Genomic DNA, 19,712 nt, shown 5'->3' with positions numbered 1-19,712 from the left:
CTCGAACTCCTGACCTCAGGTGATCCACCCGTCTCGACCTCCCAAAGTGCTGGGATTACAGGCATGAGCCACCAGGGCCAGCCTCAGGATGTTGGTTTTCATAACTACAATATAGAGACATCAAAATCAGGAAAGCAACATTGATACATTACTACTATCTAATCCTCAGACCCCATTCAGCTTTCTCCAGTTGTTCCAAAAATGTCCTTTATAGCAAATAAAATTCAGTTCAGAATTACACATTTAGTTTTCCTGTCTTTAGTTGCCATCAATATGTAACAGTTCCTCAGTCTTTCTTTGACTTCATGACCTTGACACTTTCGAAAACTGCAAGCCAGTTAATTTGTAAAACAGCCCTCATTTTGGGTTCATCTGGCGTCTCCTCAAGGTCAGATTCAGGCGTGCACCTTTGGCAGGAACATCACAGAAATGATGCTGTGTCCTTCTGACTGCATCCTGGTAAGCGGTGCACCATTTGGATTTACCCAATTACTGACAACATTAACTTTTCTTTCAATCACTTGATTAAAGTGATGTGTTCCAGCCTTTTCCATTGTAAAGTTACTCTTTGTCGCTTTGTAATTAATAAGTATCTTGTGGGGAGGTACTTTGAGACCATGTAAACATCCTACTCCTCACTAAACTTGCTATGTATTCCCTAGTTATTTCTGTCAGTGTGGGCTATGGGTTATAATCTATTAATAGCTGTCTTAGTCCATTTGCATTGCTAGAAAGGAATGCCTGAGACTAAGTAATTTATAAAGAAAAGAAGCTGATTTCGCTCACGGTTCTGCAGGCTATACAAGAAGCATGGCGACTGGGCACAGTGGCTCATGCCTATAATCCCAGCACTTTGGGAGGCTGAGGTGGGTGGATCACCAGAGGTCAGGAGTTCAAGACCAGCCTGGGCAACATGATGAAACCCTATCTCTACTAAAAATACAAAAACTAGCCAGGCATGGCCGAGCGCAGTGGCTCACGCCTGTAATCCCAGCACTTTGAGAGGCCTAGGCGGGCGGATCATGAGGTCAGGAGATCGAGACCATCCTGGGGAACACAGTGAAACCCCGTCTCTACTAAAAAAAAATACAAAAAAATTAGCCGGGCATGGTGGCGGGCACCTGTAGTCCCAGCTTCTCCGGAGGCTGAGCCAGGAGAATGGTGTGAACCCGGGAGATGACGGAGCTTGCAGTGAGCGGAGATCGTGCCACTGCACTCCAGTCTGGGAAACAGAGCGAGACTCCATCTCAAAAAAAAAAAAAAAAAAAAAAAGCCAGGCATAATGGCACACGCCTATAATCCCAGCTACTCAGGAGAATGAGGTGGGAGAATCGCTTGAACCCAGGAGGTGGAGGTTGCAGTGAGCTGAGATCACACCACTGCACCAACCTGGGCAACACAGAGAGACTCCATTAAAAAAAAAAGAAGTAGCAGCAGCATGGCACTGGCACCTGTTTCTGGTGAGGCCTTCAGGAAACTTCCACTCGTGGCGGAAGGGGAAGCAGGCATGTCACATGGTGAGACAGGAAGGAAGACAGAGAGGAGGAGGTGCCAGGCTCTCTTTAACAATCAGCTCTCAAGGGAAGTAACAGAGCACGAGCTCACTCATCACCTTGAGCAGGGCATCAAGCTGTTCAGGAGGGATCTGTCCTCATGACCCAAGCACCTCCCACTAGGCCCTACTGCCAACACTGGGGATCAGATCTCAACATGAGGTTGCGAGGGGAGAAATAGCCAAACTATATGAGTATCATTATTTATTTTGGTGCTCAAATGGTCCCATATTCCACCACTGGCAGCCCCTTTTGGGACAACGGACAAATCTGCTTGTCCATTGCTCGACCCAATTCTGGAATCTGCCATTTCTCCAGGCAGGTCCAGTGCCTTCCAATAAAGACCGGTATTTAGAAACCAAGATCTGGTCACTAGTTTTATTTATGGCTATTGAGGTTTTATTGTGTCTAGGTGCTCTCAGGTGACAGAACAAGTGAATGTATATATTTCTGAGGTGTCTCCTGGGGGAAGGGGTTGTTAGCATCTAGAAGTTGGAGGACGTTAGTGGAAGTTGCTGTGAGAAATCCGATAAGAGAGTAAACATAGTTTAATCAAATATGGTGAACTGGCACATACAAAACCATACAGAGTGAACTTGTATCTAGGACTTTCTCAGTGAATGAGGATAACGGCATTTTATGGGTTTACAAAGCACTTTTGTATCCACTCTGTTTTGATGCTCGCAATGTCTACGGGGCACATGCACAGTGATCTACTCAGCAGCTTTGGGTCTTTGGGGGGCTGGCTGCTCGTCCATGGCATTCCCAGGAAGTGAGCTGGCTGGCAGCTGCCTGAGGTTGTAAGGAAGTGACATTGCATTCCCTGAACCCAGGGATTGCCCAACCTCTGAAGGAATCCCCAGGCAGATGTGATCAGGCCAAGAGGAAGCTTATCCTCCCCAAAAGGCACTTCTTCCCCTCAGCCCTCAGGAGCAGCCACGGACCACAATGAACCAGGGATTCTCCCAGGGAGTCAGGCCAGGACCTGGGCAAGATGTGAGCCCTGGCTGGGTGTCATGTAGGCCACGGAAGGGTAGCCCCTGCATACTCTTTCCCTTCTAGCTCTTCTACAGCCAGTCTTCATTGGGGAGCATCTATTTTCCCCCCACTATTGGATATATGTGCTTTGGGGTGGTTGAGTTTACAATTTAACCACAGGGTACAGGATAAGAAGAAGCCACACTGAGACCTCATGGACAGGCATGCACATTACTCAGAGATCTTGATCTTAGAGCTGGCCGCGACTTGGATTATCTTTTTTGCAGAAAGAGAGTAAATGCATTTTTAGTTGTGGATGGGGTGGGTTCTTTATATGAGCAGGAGCACTTTTAACACTATATTTTCTATTGAGATGAAATTCATATAACATTAAATTAACCACTTTAAAGTGTACAATTCCGTGGCATTTAGTGCATTCACAGTGCTGTGCAGCCACCAGCTCTGTCAAGTGCAGGAGCACTTTTGAAAGTGCACCGATGGGCCGGGCGCAGGGGCTCACGCCTGTAATCCCAGCACTTTGGGAAGCCGAGGTGGGGAGATCACAAGGTCAAGAGATCGAGACCAGCCTGGCCAACATGGTGAAACCCCATCTCTACTAAAAATACAAAAATTAGCTGGGCGTGGTGGTGCATGTCTGTAGTTCCAGCTACTCAGGAGGCTGAGGCAGGAGAATCACTCGAACCCGGGAGGTGGAGGTTGCAGTGAGCTGAGATCAGGCCACTGCACTCTGGTCTGGTGACAGCGTGAGACTCCATCTCAAAAACAGGAAAAAAAAAAAAAAAAGAAAGAAAGAAAGTGCATCCATGGTGGGGAAAGGTACGCATGGATGCTGTGTGGCTATCGGGTGGCGTGTCATGTGTTTGCCCAGCACCCTTGCTTTGGTGAACAGCCTTGCCCTGCTTCACAGGGTGCTGGCAGGATCTGTTCATCCTATTGCCACCTCTTGAACCCACTTACAGATGTAGGCATGTAATCTGTGCTATCCCACTGGCCACAGAATCTGGTTCAGATTGGACTTGTGACCAACGCCAGAACAACTGAAGTAGTCCCTGGAACTTTTCCGCTAGGGATGGCCCCTTGAGAGAGGGTGACATTGAAGAAAAACAAAAACAGAAACAAAAACCAGGGAATTGCATATCTCAGACCTTGAGGATCAGGGTTGGGAGTGAGGGGTTGTTAAAAGACCTAGAGCTTTATGTTGTGGAGGCATTAGGGGACTTCCTAAAGTCCTCCTTCCTCTCTTAAAGGAAAAGAAAATTATATTCTTCCACTGCGATTCTAAGCTGGGAGCATGTGAGCCTGAGGCTGCTGGTCACCATCTTCCAAGGCTGTGTGGAGTTTGTTTAAAGTAGGAGGGAAAGATGCCAAAATAGTGGGAAGCAGTCGTGAGCAATGGAAACAGGGGAAGAAAGAGAGAACAGGGAGAGAGTGTACTCTGGAGCTGGCATTTGAACCCCTGGGTTTTCCTAGTCCTAAATCCCCAACTCTGGGCTTCCCAATTGTCTCAATTCTAAACAACAGACTCCCTGTGTTCAGGCTAATTCAGGCTGGCATTCTGTTACTGCAACACAGAGAATCTCGACTAATGTAACAGCCCTACCTGGAAGGTGGGTGGAAGGATCCCCATGTGTTACAGATGAAGAACCTACGGTGACGAGGTCCAGGACATAGTTCTCCTGGTAGGTGTCACATGGAGGGGATATTAAGATGACTGCAGTGGTGAGTCACTGTGGGGGTGGAAGTCGCCGAGCAGCTGGTAGGTGAGCCAGGTCTGGAAGTCAGGAAGGAGGATGGAAGGTCACCCACTGTGCTAAAGGCAGATGGGATGGTTTGAGAAGAGCATGGATGGAGGACACATCTCTGTCAGGATGCTGGGGGCAAGGGTAGACCTACCGCCACTTCTCTCTTTTGAGTCAGGAGTGTAGGAGCTAAGCCTTCAGCTGGAGACCCCGGGTAGAGGATGTTAGAGGGACATGTGACCTGTGAGGGAGCTGGGAAGGCCCCTGTGGTAGTCACTGGTGCTAACTCTATCTAGTTCTCGCCACTTTGAGGCCCATGGTAGCATTTACGTCCTGTTCCTTGTAGGCAAATGGAGCTGTGTGACTGCCTATAGTGACAAGTGCCTTTTGTCAATAGGACACCCTCTGGTACTCTGTTTGAGATAGTGGCTCTTCTGTCGACCGGGGTCCCTGAGTATTCAATGAGCAGAGCCCCCCTACCTCACCCCTCTGCAAACCTGCGATAGACATGTGACATGGGCAAGAGAAGGAACTTGGCGGTTCGTTGGTAATCTACTGAAGAAATGTAATGTACAGTTGAACTATGCTCTATTTTTTTTTATTGTGGTAAAAGAGACATAACGGCCGGGCGCGGTGGCTCAAGCCTGTAATCCTAGCACTTTGGGAGGCCGAGACGGGCGGATCACGAGGTCAGGAGATCGAGACCATCCTGGTTAACACGGTGAAACCCCGTCTCTACTAAAAAATACAAAAAACTAGCTGGGCGAGGTGGCGGGCGCCTGTATTCCCAGCTACTCGGGAGGCTGAGGCAGGAGAATGGCGTGAACCCGGGAGGCGGAGCTTGCAGTGAGCTGAGATCCGGCCACTGCACTCCAGCCTGGGTGACAGAGCGAGACTCCGTCTCAAAAAAAAAAAAAAAAAAAAAAAAAAAAAGAGACATAACATGAAATTTATCATTTTAACCTTTTTTTTCCCCCCGTCACTCTGTTGCCAGGCTGGAGTGCAGTGGCACAATCTCAGCTCACTGCAACCTCCACCTCCTGGGTTCAAGTGATTCTCCTGCCTCAGCCTCCTGAGTAGCTGGGACTACAGGCACCTGTCACCACACCCAGCTAATTTTTGTATTTTTAGTAGAGACGGGGTTTCACCGTGTTGGCCGGGATGGTCTCCATCTCTTGACCTCATGATCCACCCGCCTTGGCCTCCCAAAGTGCCGAGATTACAGGCATGAGCCACTGTGCCCAGCCTTTTTTCTTTTTGAAATGGAGTTTCGCTCTTGTTGCCCAGGCTGGAGTGCAATGGCACGATCTTGGCTCACTAAAACCTTCGCTTCCTGGGTTCAAGCGATTCTCCTGCCTCAGCCTCCAGAGTACCTGGGATTACAGGCACCCCCCACAACACCTGGCTAATTTTTGTAGAGACGGGGTTTTACCATGTTGGTTTGGCCAGACTGGTCTCGAACTCCTGACCTCAGGTGATCCACCTGCCTCAGCCTCCCAAAGTGCTAGAATTAAAGGCATGAGTCATCACACCCAGACCTTTTAATCTTTTTTTTTTCTTTTTTCTTTTTTTTTTTCAAAGACAGAGTCTCGCTGTGTCGCCCAGGCTGGAGTGCAGTGGCGCAATCTCGGCTCACTGCAACCTCTGCCTCCTGGGTTCACGCCATTCTCCTGCCTCAGCCTCCCAAGTAGCTGGGACTATAGGTTCCCGCCACCATGCCTGGCTTATTTTTTGTATTTTTAGTAGAGACGGGGTTTCACCCTGTTAGCCAGGATGGTCTCGATCTCCTGACCTCGTGATTCGTCCGCCTCGGCTGGGATTACAGGTGTGAGCCACCACGCCCGGCCTAATCATTTTTAAGTGTATAGTTCTGTGGCATAAGTACAACCACCTCCGCCATCCATCTCCAGAACTTTTTCATCTTCCCAAACTGTAACTGTATCCTCATTAAATACCAAGTTCCCATTCCCCCTCCCAGCAGTGCCTGGCACCCACCATTCCACTTCTGTCTCTATGAGTCTGACTACTCCAGGGTCCTCATATAAGTGGAACCCTATAGTATTTGTGCATTTGTGCCGGCTCATTTCATTTAGCATAATATCCTCAAGGTTCATGCACGTTGTAACAGGTGTCAGGATTCCCTTTTTAAGGCTGGATCATCTTCTATTACGTGGATAGACTGCATTTTGCTTATTCATTCATCAGCTGATGAACATCTAGGTTGCCTCCACTTTTGGCTATTGTGAATAATGTTGCTATAAACATTGGTGTATAAATATCTATTCAAATCTCTGCTTTTGGCCAGGCACGGTGGCTCACGCCTGTAATCCCAGCACTTTGGGAGGCTGAGGCAGGTGGATCACCTGAGGTCAGGAGTTTGAAACCAGCCTGGCCACCATGGTGAAACCCTGTCTCTATTAAAAATTTTAAAACTAGCCAGGCATGGTGGTGGGCACCTGTAATCCCAGCTATTTGGGAGGCTGACACAGAAGAATCACTTGAACCCAGGAGGCGAAGGTTGCAGTGAGCTGAGATCACGCCACTGTACTCTAGCCTGGATGACAAGAGGGAAACTCCGTCTCAAAAACAAAACAAAACAACAACAAAAAACAAACAAAAAATTTTTCTGCTTTCAATTCTTTTGACTGTACACCTGGAAGTGGAACTGCTGGGTTATATGGTAATTCTATGTTTAATTTTTTTTTAAGTACCACCATATTGTTTTCCCTAGAAACATTGTGGTTTTGAGTCTCTGAGATTTGGAGTTGTTTGTTACTGCAGGACATCCTAGCCTGTCCTGATACTGCCCTGTACCCCAGATAATCTAGGATCAGCCAGGATTCTGACGAGGCCACAGTGGGGCAGACACAAATGAGGGATGTAGAAGCCCAAAGGCTAAACCAGCCTGAGTTAACCTGAGTATGAGGTGCAGTGATGAGGGTTAGCTAGCACAGATATGCCTCCTCTTGGGATCAAAGACATTAGGGTCAGGACCTGGAACCAACCCTGTAGCCAAATGGTTGTTTCTTAACAGACATAAACCCCCTAACACGGTCACCTTGGGTCTCTTGACCCCAGCAACCCATACATCCAAGGTTACATACTTTACCATGCTAAGTGACTTCGGTGACTCCTAATAATGTCATCATAAATAGCCCTATTGAATAGAAATTTACATTTGCTCATCATGGCCATGAGAATTTCAGCTTTTTTTTTTTTTTTTTTTTTTTTTTAGACAAAGTCTCGCTGTGTTACCCATGCTGGAGTGCAGTAGCACAATATCAGCTCACTGCAACCTCTGCCACCCAGGTTCAAGTGATTCTCCTGCCTCAGCCTCCCAAGTAACTGTGTTTACAGGCATGCACCATGACGCCCAGCTGATTTTGTATTTTAAGTAGACACGGTTAGCCAGGCTGGTCTTGAACTCCTGACCTCAAGTGATCCACCCACCTTGGCCTGCCAAAGTGCTGGGATTACAGGCGTGAGCCACAGCACCCACTGAATTTCAGCTTCTTAAGAGCAACTATGTTTCAAAAGTGTGGTGTGGGCTGGGCACAGTGGCTCATGCCTGTCATCCCAACACCTTGGGAGACTGAGTTGGCAGCATCACCTGAGCCCAGGAGTTCAAGACCAGCTTGAGCAACATAAAGAGAGCCCTATCTCCACAAATAATAATAATAAATTAGTCAGGCATGGTGCTGTGCATCTATAGTCCCTGATACTCAGAAGGCTGAGGCAGGAGGATTGGTTGAGCCCAGAAGGTCCAGGCTACAGTGAGCCATGATCACTCCACTGCACTCCAGTCTGGGAAACAAAAGAAAAAAAAGATTGTGTGGGGGGTGATTTGAGAGCCGAATGAACCCAGCTTTGAATCCTGACTGCCACTTCCCAACTGTATGGCTTTGACTAAGACTAAGCCTCAGTTTCTTCATCTGTAGCATGAGGGTAGTACAAACTATATCACAGGGCTGGTGAAGACTAGGCAAAATGCCATGTCTGGCGCCTGGTACATAGTAGACACTCAGTAAACAGTCGTTGCTGTTTGGGGGCAGTATTACGTAAGCCTTTGATGAAGGCAGAGGTAACTCAGTCATCCTTCTAAAAATGGTCTTCTCCTTTGCCAAGTTGGGTGCGCCATTTAGAGTGTTCACCAAGGCCCCTCCTGATGTAGAAAGTGAAGTGCCCAGGAGGGTCACATGTTAATTCCACCAAGGTTTACTGAGAATCTCCTAACACAAGTGCTGGGCTACAAGGATGACAGACATGGCGCCTGTCCTCACAGAACATTGGGAGTCTCTGGGCCGGTGGGGACCGTGGACAACAGGGCCTATCATCAGTAGGACGGGGTGGCCACTTGAGTGAGGGTGACACTGAAAATGGCCAGAACTATGGCCTAGAAGTTGGTCTCAGATATTGAGGCTCAGGGCGGGGGTTGGGGAGACGAGGGACCTGGAAGCATTGGAAGACTTCCCAAAGGAAAACCTTCCCTTCTGTATGAACAGTCAGCTCCCGGTCCCAGAGAAATCGGCAACTCCGTTCTGTGACGCTAAAAGGGTGGCATTGGTGGGGGCTGGGCTGCATGGGGAGAAGGGAAAAGTAGGACCCGCTTCACTGTGAAGTGAGTCCCACCACCAACAAGTAGGATGGCCCCTGCCCACAAGTAGGATGGCGGGTCCCTGGGAAGGGATCCGCCAGTCTGGGAGCTCAGGGCACTGTGATGTAGTTGAAGTGCTGAGTAGAATTCGGGGTGCAGATCTGCGGGTGGCTGGTGGGGTGCGGGGGCGTGCAAGGAGGCTGGAGGCGGGGGTGGGGGGCCCAGTCCCAAGTCCTAGAGAGGCTGCTGGAGGAGTGAGAGGAGCACACAGTGGCTGTGCTCGTGGAATTAGACAGAGATGCCCCAAGTCAGGAACCTGGATCCCTGAGCGCTCCATGGGGAAGGAGAACAGCCCCCACGGTGAAGGGGTGAGGGCGGTGTGTAGGCATGCACAGAATCTTCCAGCTGGAAGACACCTTCAATGTCATTTCGTTCAACCTCCCACCTCATGAAATCTTTCAGTCTTCCAGTGCCCAACTGAGGGCACCCAACTCTACTTGGACAACTCAAGGTACAGGGAACTCACTCTCTTCAGGGCAGCTCATCTCAGAGAAGCTCTGTAGCCTGCGGGACGGCCAGGAGGAGCCCGGCGCTCCGACCTTGGCCCTGTAGAGCGGAGTGGCCTCCACTCCGCGGCGGCACCTGGCTGGGGGTTGCGGCGCGGATGGGCCGGCGCTGCTGTCCCCAGCCCCAGTGCTGAGGCAGGCAGAGCGCAGTGGGCTCTGGCGGAGGTCGGGAGAACTGCAGGGCGAAGGCCGCTGGGGGCTCCGCGGGCTGCGGGGGGAGGCACTTGACACCGGCCCGGGGAGAGGAGGGGCCGCTGTCCCTGCGGCCAGTGCTGGATGCGGGGACCCAGCGCAGAAGCAGCGCCAGGTAGCGGGGCGCCCCGCGTGGGGAGGGCTGCAGCGAGGCCCGGGGCTCGGCTCCGACTCGAGGGGCTCTGAGTGGCCGGGAGCGCGGCCGAGGCGGGGCGCCCGGGGCCCGGCCCCCGGTCGGGGCGGTGCGGGTCCGGACCTCCGCCAAACGGCGTGCGGGGACCCTGGCGGGGCCGCAGAGGCCGGGAAGTCGCGCCGAGGGCGCTAGGACCGGCCGCGCGCCCAGGCCGCTCCCGCCGCGGCGCCCCGGGGCCCCCCAGTCGGCGCTGCCTCCCGGGCCGGCTCCGCAGCGCCGGGGCCCGGGCCAGCGCGGCCGCGGGGGGCGAGCGGCGGGCGGAGGCCTGGGCCCGCGGGCGGCCGGAGGGAGGGAAGGAGGAAGGCGGAGAGAAGGGGTGGGAGGGGGGGACCCGGCGGAGGAGGCGGAGAGAGGGAGCGCGACAGCGAACGGAGGGAGGGAGCGAGCGAGCGAGGCAGGCAGGCGGGCCGGGAGGGAGGGAGGGCGCGCGGGCGGCGGCGGCGGCGAGAGCAGAGGACGAGCCGGGACGCGGCGCCGCGGCACCAGGGCGCGCAGCCGGGCCGGCCCGACCCCACCGGCCACACGGTAATGAGCGCCGCTGCTGGCGGCCTGGGAGGCCGGCCCGGAGGCGGCGGGGAGCCGGGGAGCCGGGCGGGGGACGCCGCGGCGGGCAGTGCCCGGCTCGGGGCACGCTCCCGGACCCCCGCAACTCGGCGCCGGGCGCCCGCGGGGCCGGGACTGCGGGCGGGGACCGCGGGTCGGGCTGGCCGGGGCGGCGCGGGGGATTTGAGGGTTTGTTTATGTCCCCGCGGGCTCGGCAGGCGCCCCCTCCCGTCCCGCCCGCTCCCGGCGCAGACCCCCCTCCCCGCCCCCGCCCGGCTCCGGGCTCAAGTTCAAGTCTATACAATGCCGCGGGGGGCCCCTCCACCGCCGGCCTCCGCCGCGGTGCCCGGCTCGGCGCTGCCGCAGGGGCCCCGGCCGGGCCGCCCCCGCCTTCCGGGCTCTGCCCCCGCCCCGCGGCCCCGCCTGGAGCCCGCGGCCAGGGCGCCGGAGGGCGCGGACCCCGACCCAGAAGGATCGGCCCCCGCGGCGGCCTGAGGGAGCGAGGGAGGGGGCGGAGGCCGGGCCCCGCGCAGGCTCCGCGGCGGCGGCAGAAAATGGCAGCCTGGCACGACCCGGCCCCCCGCCCCTCCCCCCGGCGCCCGGCCCTCCTCGGCCCCGCGGGGCGGGGGACCCGGGAGGCCCCCGGGGGCGGGCCGAGGGGTGATGGCGGGGCCGGGCCGGGGAGCGCCGCGCCGCGATCCTCCTCCGGCCACCTGTGGCTGGGGGTGCGGGGCGCCGACGGGTCCGGGAGGGGCGGCGGGGCCAGGGAGAGCGCTCGCCTGGGGGGCACACCTCCCCGCGGGGTGCCGGCGGCACAGAGGGGGATGGTCGTGCCCGGCTCCTCCCTGTCCCCACCGCGGGCCGTGGGTGCCGGGGCGGCCGCGGTGGCGGCGCCGCAATGTGGGGGCGGGGCGGGGGCGGGCGAGGATCCCGGGCCCGGGCCGCGGGGGCCGGAAAACGCGGGGGTGGGAGCAGCGGGGCCGGGGCCGGGAGCGGCCCAGAGGGGGACGCCCGGGGTCGCCCCTGCCGCCCCCCCGCGCACACTCCCACGCACGCGGACACACTCACGCACACGCACCCCGCCGGGCCGGTGCAGACGTGTCCTTGAAAGCTTCGCATCTGCACAGTGAAGGACGAGGCCTCGCCGCGGCTGCGGAGTGGGGTCTTCGGCCCCACGTCCCCGCACCCCGGGAGACCCCGAGCTTCGGAGCCGCAGGCGGCCGCGGTCCGTGTCCCGCCCTCACCCCAGCTCCCCTCCCCCAGGCTGCCCTGCCTTCCCTCCCCTTCGGCGCGGACCGGGCTGGCGCGGGTCCAGGGCCCGCCCCTGGCCTCCCCCAGCCCCTCATCGCTGGGGCCCGCGGCCCTGGGACTGCCAAACTGCGTTTCGCTTTCCTGGAGCCTCCCTTCTTGGGGGCACCTTCTCCCGCCCCAGCGCCTCTCTGCCATTTATCCCCCTCTCCTCATCTCCTCCGTCCTGGCACCCTCTCTCCGCTGCACGGCTAGTTGAGGAGGTTTCGGCGCCCTGGCAGCGGGGAGCGGTGCCCTCTGGTTCCCAGGGCCTGCCTCCCCCACGCTCCTGAGGGGAGCCCCCTGTGGCTGCACCTTGACCCAACATGGCGTCTGGCACCCAGCAGGGCAGCTCTGGCCTGCGGCAGGCGGGAGGGTGGGCAGGGCCGGGCCCCAGAGCCGCACAGCTACCCCCCCTCCAAACCAGCGGGGACAGAAGCCTTGGGGAGAAGCGCCCTCCGCCCTGTGACCCAACTTGCCCCTCAGTGCCGTGCCCAGAGACTGCCATCAGCATCCCAGGGGGCCTGCTCAGTCTTCATGTTTCACCCTAGGCTGCCAGCAGCTGAACCGCCTCCTGGGCGGGCGGCTACGAAGGGATCCTGGGATCAGGTGCTGCTCCAGTGTCGCCTCTTCCCTCCCTCCCGAGCAGATGTGACAGCTGCAGCCAGGGGAGCTATTCGCCTTGCTGTTGCCTGGGTGTTAGGACTGGCCTGTGGAATTTGGGGGGCCCAGCATCTGGGGGACCCTCTTTGGTTGGCTGGCAGGGGCCATCACCAGGTAGTTTTCTGAGGTGCCTGCCTTCGGAGAGTTGGGTTGTGGGGAGTTCCTGCTGGGTCTCTGGGGCAAAATGGTCCCCCTCTGCCTCCAGGTTCCACCAAGACCCTGCTTGGGCTGTGACAGGTGGCTCTGTCAAGGTGGGAGTGTGTGTGTGCACATGTGCTGGCTCCAGGCGACGGCGCAGGCCGGCCTGTGCAGCAGCTCTGGCACCTGCCTGCCTCCCTGGTGGGTCCCCCTCCTCTGTGCAGCTCCTCCCCAGATAAGCAGCTGCGGATTCAGGCCGACCAAACTTCCCTCCTTACCCCACCCAGGCACCAGTTCCTTCCATAGGAGACTGACCCCAAGAAAGGTGAATTCCTTCTAGACTCAAGGAGTGGACTGGTCCACAGGGACAGGGCTGCCCTCTGAGTCCTTCCTGGAGAAGCCTAGGAGAGGACGCCAGCGGCCATCTGTCAGGGTGTCTGCGGACAGGATTCCTCTGTGGGGTGGGGGTTGGACTAGAGCCAGAAGGTCCATTCCAGCTTTGACATTCTATGGCTCTGATTCTAGTGGTGGAATTTCAGACCCAGAAATGGGGACAGGGTGGTCTGTTTTTCCGCACATGGCAGTAATAGGGGAAGGCTTCCAAGGAGAAGGAGATATAAGAGAGATCAGGGCCCCCAAACGAGTTGGGCTTGGGAAGGAGAGGCAGTGTGAGGAGGGTCCCTGCAAGAGACGGGTTGGTCACGTCCGACTCTGCAGAGGGTGTAAAAAGTACAGCCTCCTTTAAGCCTCAGCACGTGTGTATTCTGTAGGTTTGTGTATAAATCCCTGTGTGTGGATAATTTCTGAGGTTTCCTTTTCGAGTCCAATTCACAGTAAGCTCCTCAGTCCCTTATGGATGTTTTACTATCGCTTTCACACCCACCTCTGCCAGTGGTTCTCAAAAAGCTAGGAAGACAGGACAAACGGTAAAATCCTTGTCCAGGGTCACTGGCAGGAAGAAGTGGAGCCAGGCCTGCACTCAGGGGAAGACGCCCCACACTACACCTCTTACCTGGGCTGCTGCATGTGTCCGTCCCCCCTCTCAGTTTGTGATCTCCAGGGAACAGGGGCTTTGCCTCCCTGGGTCCCTTGGACAAGCGATGAGGCCTCCAAGGGAGTCTGCTGAATGAGGGGAGTGTACTGCCATCCTGTCCTCTCCCCGAGGCAGCGAGGCAGCGTTAGTGCCGGGCTCCCTTCCCCCTATTGCTGTGCGTTGCTGCCCAGTGGCCACCGCCTACTTACAGGCCAGCTCCTCAGGCTCACACCTCCCTGAAAGACCCAAGTTCTTTCCCAGCAAGAGCCAGACTCCCCCAAGGCTTCTCTTTTTGGGATCCAGGTAGAAAGAGGACTCTAATGGGTGAGTTAAAACAGACCACCCTCTCCCCGTCTTTGGGCCTGAAATGTCAGCATTAGAACTCAAACGTTAGAATTGCAGGCTGAAAGAGGAGTTTAAGCTCCGAGAGCTCTTGGTACTGGCTATGGTACTGTTTGTGGGAGGTGACGCCCAGTTCTTCTCAGGGTTGTCCATGCTACCCAGAGCCTGAGGCCTGCAGGGCCGTTCACGTGCCAGTCACATGCCTCTCCTTCGGTACTTCCTGCTGCCTCCAACTTGCTGGCCTGGGGTCCTGGACTTGGTGCTCGTGTCCTCCCCAACCCATGCCCCACTGGGAGTTGAATGTGTCTCTGGCCTCTAGCAGGTAGGGCCAGAGCATCTACCCCAGTACTATTTCTCATGCTGCAGCCCCCGGGGAATAGCTTCCACTTCCATTTGAATAGTAGTAGATGAGCAGAGAGCCCATAAGAAGCCCACCTGGCCTGTGGCTGGGTTTCTGCCGGACGTTGCTGTTCCTGAGCAGGGCTTTAATGGTCTACCAGAGGTGCCACATTCCTTTCCACTTTAATTTTGAGGGCTCATTTTCAATCATTTCTCTCTTTGACGATTTTTCCCTAAAAACATGACCAAATCTGAGATCCATGAAGTGTCAGCCTGAGATTTATGTCTGTGTCCGAGCCTGCCTCCACTTGGCTAAGTGTGTGGGCAAGACGAGGTTCAGTGCACGTGTGTCTGTGCATGATGTATGTGTACATGGTGTGCCACTGCCTGTGGATGGGGAGGACTTGCTTCCACATGAGCCAGTGTCAAGGCAGCATGAGGCCCTTGAGCCACAGGAAGCTGCACTCTGACACCTCCCAGCGGCAGGAACTTGGGCGGCAACTCGATTCCCTGGGCCTCAGTTTCCTCCCCTGTAACATGGGAGTGCTCATGGATTCTGCCTACAGGTGGTTGTGAGGATGGAGTGAGATGATGTGCGTTACAGCCTCAACAGAGCGGGAGCCCTCCTGTTAGCTGTGTCTGTTTTCATCATTTGGGCGACTCACGTGGACTAGCACTGCAGGAAGTGCTCTAAGAGGCCTCATCCACCTTCCTGTGTCTTTTGCAGAATCTTGGTCAGATGAGGAAAGTGCCGATTCTGATTCAAAATCCTGGGAGGTGGGAGGCTCCTCGGTGCCACTTAGCAATCTGTTGAGTTGAACAAATCGCATGTCAACAGGTTGTTTTCTTCCACCTGAAATCCCTCCCGCTGTAGTTTCAGCTCGTTATTCTCATCCTGTCTTGAGTGCAGCAGCACTTTGCCACCGTATTCGCTTCCATTTTCCAGAGATGTGCTGAGCATTTCCTGTAAGCCATGCCCTGTGCTGGCTTTGAGGGGACACGGTGCATTTAGGATGTGCCCAGCTAACGAAGGACTGCAGAGTGGTACTGGGGTCACTGGAGAGGGAGAAATAAAGTGCCCAAAGGAGAGTGAGGTCACAACCAACTAAGGCCATCAGGGAAGGCTTCTTGAAGGAGGTGGCATCTCAGAAGCACCTCAGAGCACAGAAGTGGGACTTCAGGGAGGAAGCCAGGCCTTCAGGGGCAGGGCATCATTGTGGGTGGCTCTAGTGCCCGGGAGGTGGACTGGGGCCTGGGTTGTGCTGGAGGCCAGGCTGAGGCCCTGCCTTGGTTTGGGGAGGAGGTCCCTGCACTCCGGAACTCCTCTGTGACCTACGGAGAATTGCTCTGAACTGCCTGAGTGTGGCGGCCAGTGCGGGGTGGGGGTGGAGAGTGGACAGCAGGGAGGGAGGGGAAGGGGCCAAATGAGCTCATTTGGTGTCAGATCCTGATTCTTTCTATTCCATAGACCAGAGCTTAAGAGCTCAGACTTGGAAAGCAGCAGAGCAGGGTTTAAATTACACTGACCCCAGGGGGTTGTGACGATGAAGGGGGAGGCCAGGGTCAGGTCTGGTCTGTGTGCGAGTGATAGCAGTCATGGTGAGGATGTGGCAGGAGGAGGAGGGTCCCTTTTCTGGCCTCCCAGAGGTCTCCATGTGCCCCCTTGCCCATTCCACCAGGCTGAGGTGCCCAGCATCCAGAACATTCCTGCAAGGGGCTGCCAGTGCCAGGGAAATGGGGGTGGAGACGTCAGGTTCCCGTCTCTACAGCCTGACCCTGCCCCCCAACACACACATGCTGGGCAGAACCAAGCCACCAACCCAGAGGGGAGGTGCCCTGCAGACGGCCCAGGCCCCCAGGCATGAGTGCAGGTGCCTGGCAGCCCCCTGCAAGAACAGCTGGTGGGCAGGGCCTTCTGGGCCAAGTCTCCCTTGCTGATCACATCACAGGCCACCAGCCTGTCTGGAGGACAGCAAGGGTGCTTGGTGGGCAGTCGGGGTGGGGGTAAGGGAGGCACAGATGCCTGGGGCTTTCCTAACTAAATCCCAGTATAGAGTGGATTTTTTGTTTTTTTCAGCAGTAGCTCTGTGTTGCCTACTCCTGTCCTGCTGTGGTCCTCTCTGACCCTTAAGGCTGCCCAGCCTTATTTAGATATATGACCAGGTTCCTATTTTCTCTTTCCTGTGGTCACAGCCCTGCTCGCCACCATCCCTATTGATCTTTCCTCTCTGCTTCTGTTTCAAATGTCAAGGTCATTTTTAATTCTGAGCCAGTTATTAGATGCCCCGTCTGAGTGCACAGAGGGGACAGAGGACCATCTCTTACAGCCAGTAACCAGAGAGCTGGAAGTTGGGTCTCCTGACTCCTAGTCTAGTGCTCTTCTTGCTGTCATGAAAGGGGAGGGGTCTCGGTGCAGATGTTCGAGATCTGATAGATCAGCTAGGTCATGGGTTCCAGTGATCCTTCCTTGAAAAGGTAAAAAGATGCTTAGAGAGGAGATTATGGGGCATGGGTTAGATTTGTGGCTCACTAAGCTGTTGAGTGTGGGCTGTGTCCTGGGGAATACTTGGGAAGGGCCGTGGCCTGGGGGCAGGAGGCCTTCGGAGTATCCCTCCCCCACCACTCCCTGGAGGACCCTGGGAGACACGGGCGAGTTCACCGCTGCCCCTGCCAAGCCAGTGGGATCCCCCAGTACCCCATCGAGCAGAACCTGTTTGGAAGGAGGCTTCTGGAAGGCCTGCTCGATTACCTGTATAGGTTCCTGAAGTACTAAATAAACAAACAGGTAAAGGGGAATCCACCTAGATTCCCTAAAAGCCTTCGAAACAAGGTGGTAAGTGCGTCTGTTCTGATGCGTTAGATCCCCATGCAGTAGTGTTGTGGTTAAAAAAAAATGTTCATAGCTTAATCTCATTTTTGTGAAATTCTTTAAAATCGATACAAATACACACATGTATAGGTTTGTACACGCATGGAAAAGTTCTGGAAAGATACACACAAACCTATGAACAAGTTTTTGCTTTTTAACTTTGTACACTTTTGTTTCCTTTGAAAAAATGTAAATGAACTTGTGTTCCTTTCTTAATGACAGCAAGAATAAAACTACACTTCTTAAAAGCCTGTGGATAAGAATGTAGAAAAAAGAATTAAGTCACCTAAGGCTGAGGGATGGACTCTTTTTTATAGTGGATAAGAAACTGGTGTAGAGACTGACAGCAAGGGGTAAGCTTACTCAGGTACTTGTCTTTCCCAGAAAGGTTGCAGGGAGAAATATCGCAGATATTAAGGCCTCTGAGCAAAGGCCTAGGCTGGTAGGGATTAGGTGAGAGCAGAAAATAGGCCGCTGACTGCATGCACCCCGGCCCACGCCAGGGACAGGGGACAAAGTTAGCTTTATAGGATGGCGACTTGAATCTCGTTTCTGACCCAAGGTGGAGAACAAATCACTGAGGGTCTTCCCCAGAAGCATCGGTCTAATGGGCTGTTGCGGCCCAAATGGTTCCTGGGGAACTGGAGGTATAACTGGGGCCTGGTCCAGGTATGGAGCTCAGGTGACCCAGCCCTGGCATAGTGAGAGCCTCTTGGGAGGCCACACCCAAGGGAGACAAAGTGGGGCTTCAGGAGGTCCCACGAAGGGGTAGAAGGGGTGTCTAGGAACTTGTTTGGCACATGGGTTCAACTCTGATCTAGGGGTCCCTGAGCAGGTAGTGATTACCCAGACGATGGGGTGGAGAGGTGAGGTGGGGGCAAATGCAATTCCTCCGTCTGCAGTCGTTTTGCTACCCCAGGAAGCACAGGGCTGGTTGCTTAGCAACAGCACCTACCACCCTCTTCCACCTTCCCCTCCCCCACCTCACCCATGGGTACCTCTTGGAGCTTCCCTTCCCCTGAGGCTGCCCCTGTTCAATAGGACATGAGAAAGGTCTGTGCACTTTTTTGGCCCTGCTCCTGGAATAAGGCAGGAACAGACATAAAAGGACCCATGACTTGGAGGCGAGCACAGAACTGGCCCCTCTACAAACCAGCCATTTGGTCCAAGGCTGGTAGGGGACAGATGTGCAGGGCAAGAAAGGCACTGGGGAGTCAGGCCGACCTGGAGGACTGTCTCAGCCCCATTCGTGCTCAGTTGCTGCTGGCCCCAAACCACCTGGAGATGCAGGTTTTTCATCTGTAAATCGGGGATAAGAATAGCGGCCTCATCTTACAGGGGTTGCCTCAATGACATGCACTATTTTATGAAACAGCTAGCACTGTGCCTGGCACAGAGAAGGTGCTCAGGAGGCAAGAGCTGCTTTTCTTTACATGGGGGTCATTCTAGGGCTGCCTGAGGGTTAGGGTGACCCCCCCACAAAGCCCTGCTGCTCTGTAAGACCCTGCAAGTGGCCGGGTGCGGTGGCTCACGCCTGTAATCCCAGCACTTTGGGAGGCCAAGGCGAGCGGATCACTTGAGGTTAGGAGTTCAAGACCAGCCTGGCCAACATTGTGAAACCCCGTCTCTACTGAAAATACAAATATTAGCCAGGTGTGATGGTGCGCGCCTGTAATCCCAGCTACTCTGGAGGCTGAGGCAGGAAAATCACTTGAACCCAGGAGGTGGAGGTTGCAGTGAGCTGAGATGGCTCCACTGCACTCCAGCCTGGGCGACAGAGTGAGACTTCGTCTCAAAAGAAAAAAAACCAGGCCCTGCAAGTGTTGCCTGTCCTCCCTACGGCCCCTCACGGTGAGGGGAAGAGATCATCAAGTTGAGAATGACCCCCAAGCCCACGGTGGACTCTGGGCTGGGAGTCAGGGGCCGCGAGGGAGTGGCAGGGACAGAGAAAGATGTCTCCATCCTCCTTACATTCTGTTGTCTGACCCAGGTCCCTTTTTCCAGCTGCCAATAAGTTGTACCATTTTCTCTTAGCCTTTCTGAGCCTCCACTTCTTCCTGTGAAGCCAGGATTTGCCTGTACCTTCTTTTATCTCTTCAGAGTCCCCGTCCGTGTGGGGACCCAGTAGCTCCCTCAAGGCCTGGGCCCTCTTTCCCTTTCCTCTCTGCCCACTGGTCTCGTTGGAGCTAAGCAGAGAGTGGCCTCTGCTGGGTTCTGGCTCTACCCCATGGCCTGGAGGCATGGGAGGGTCTAGACCACAGCCCGGTCTGGCAGCTGGCACGCAGCAAGGGCTCCTAATGGTTTTATTACCAGCAACAATGTGGTGCTTGTTGCCATCCACGCACAGGCTGATGGTTCCCAGCCCAACTGGTGGTGGCCTGAGGGCCCTGCCTGGTACTGGAAGCTCAGCTGGGAAGCCCAGTGGGGTTGGGCAGTCAGTCACCTCTGCATTTTCTTCTGTCAACACCCTGCCAGCAGTCTGGAATCGGAGGGAGCCAGGGCCCGGCATGGTGAGATGCTGGAATAGGAGGGAGCCAGGGCCCGGCGTGGTGAGATGCTGCCCCCACATTGGCAGGCCTGGCAGCGCTTGAGTTTTCTTTCCAGAGGTCCCTGTTTCAGATCCACAAATGATGTTCATCTATTCATCCAAGAGAGACCCACT

At 55.3% G+C, this 19,712-nt stretch overlaps 1 protein-coding gene across 2 annotated transcripts in view; it reads left to right on the top strand.

Moving 5' to 3' along the window:
* The first annotated feature begins 9,596 nt into the window (after nt 1–9,596).
* LOC105479801 (DNA methyltransferase 3 alpha) overlaps nt 9,597–19,712 on the top strand; it is a 114,810-nt gene continuing 104,694 nt past the window's right edge. The window contains exon 1 of one of the 2 annotated variants that reach the window (XM_011738093.3): nt 9,597–9,758. The gene's annotated coding sequence lies outside the window, so the exon portion shown is untranslated. Of the gene's footprint in view, nt 9,759–10,261; nt 10,362–19,712 lie in introns of those variants that run through there. The other variant, XM_011738092.3, reaches the window with a different exon arrangement.

This window comes from Macaca nemestrina, chromosome 13, assembly GCF_043159975.1.
Source record: "Macaca nemestrina isolate mMacNem1 chromosome 13, mMacNem.hap1, whole genome shotgun sequence".
NCBI classification, from domain to species: Eukaryota; Metazoa; Chordata; class Mammalia; order Primates; family Cercopithecidae; genus Macaca; species Macaca nemestrina.
Note: the sequence above shows the minus strand (reverse complement) of the source record. Positions and strands in the feature narration are given on the sequence as shown.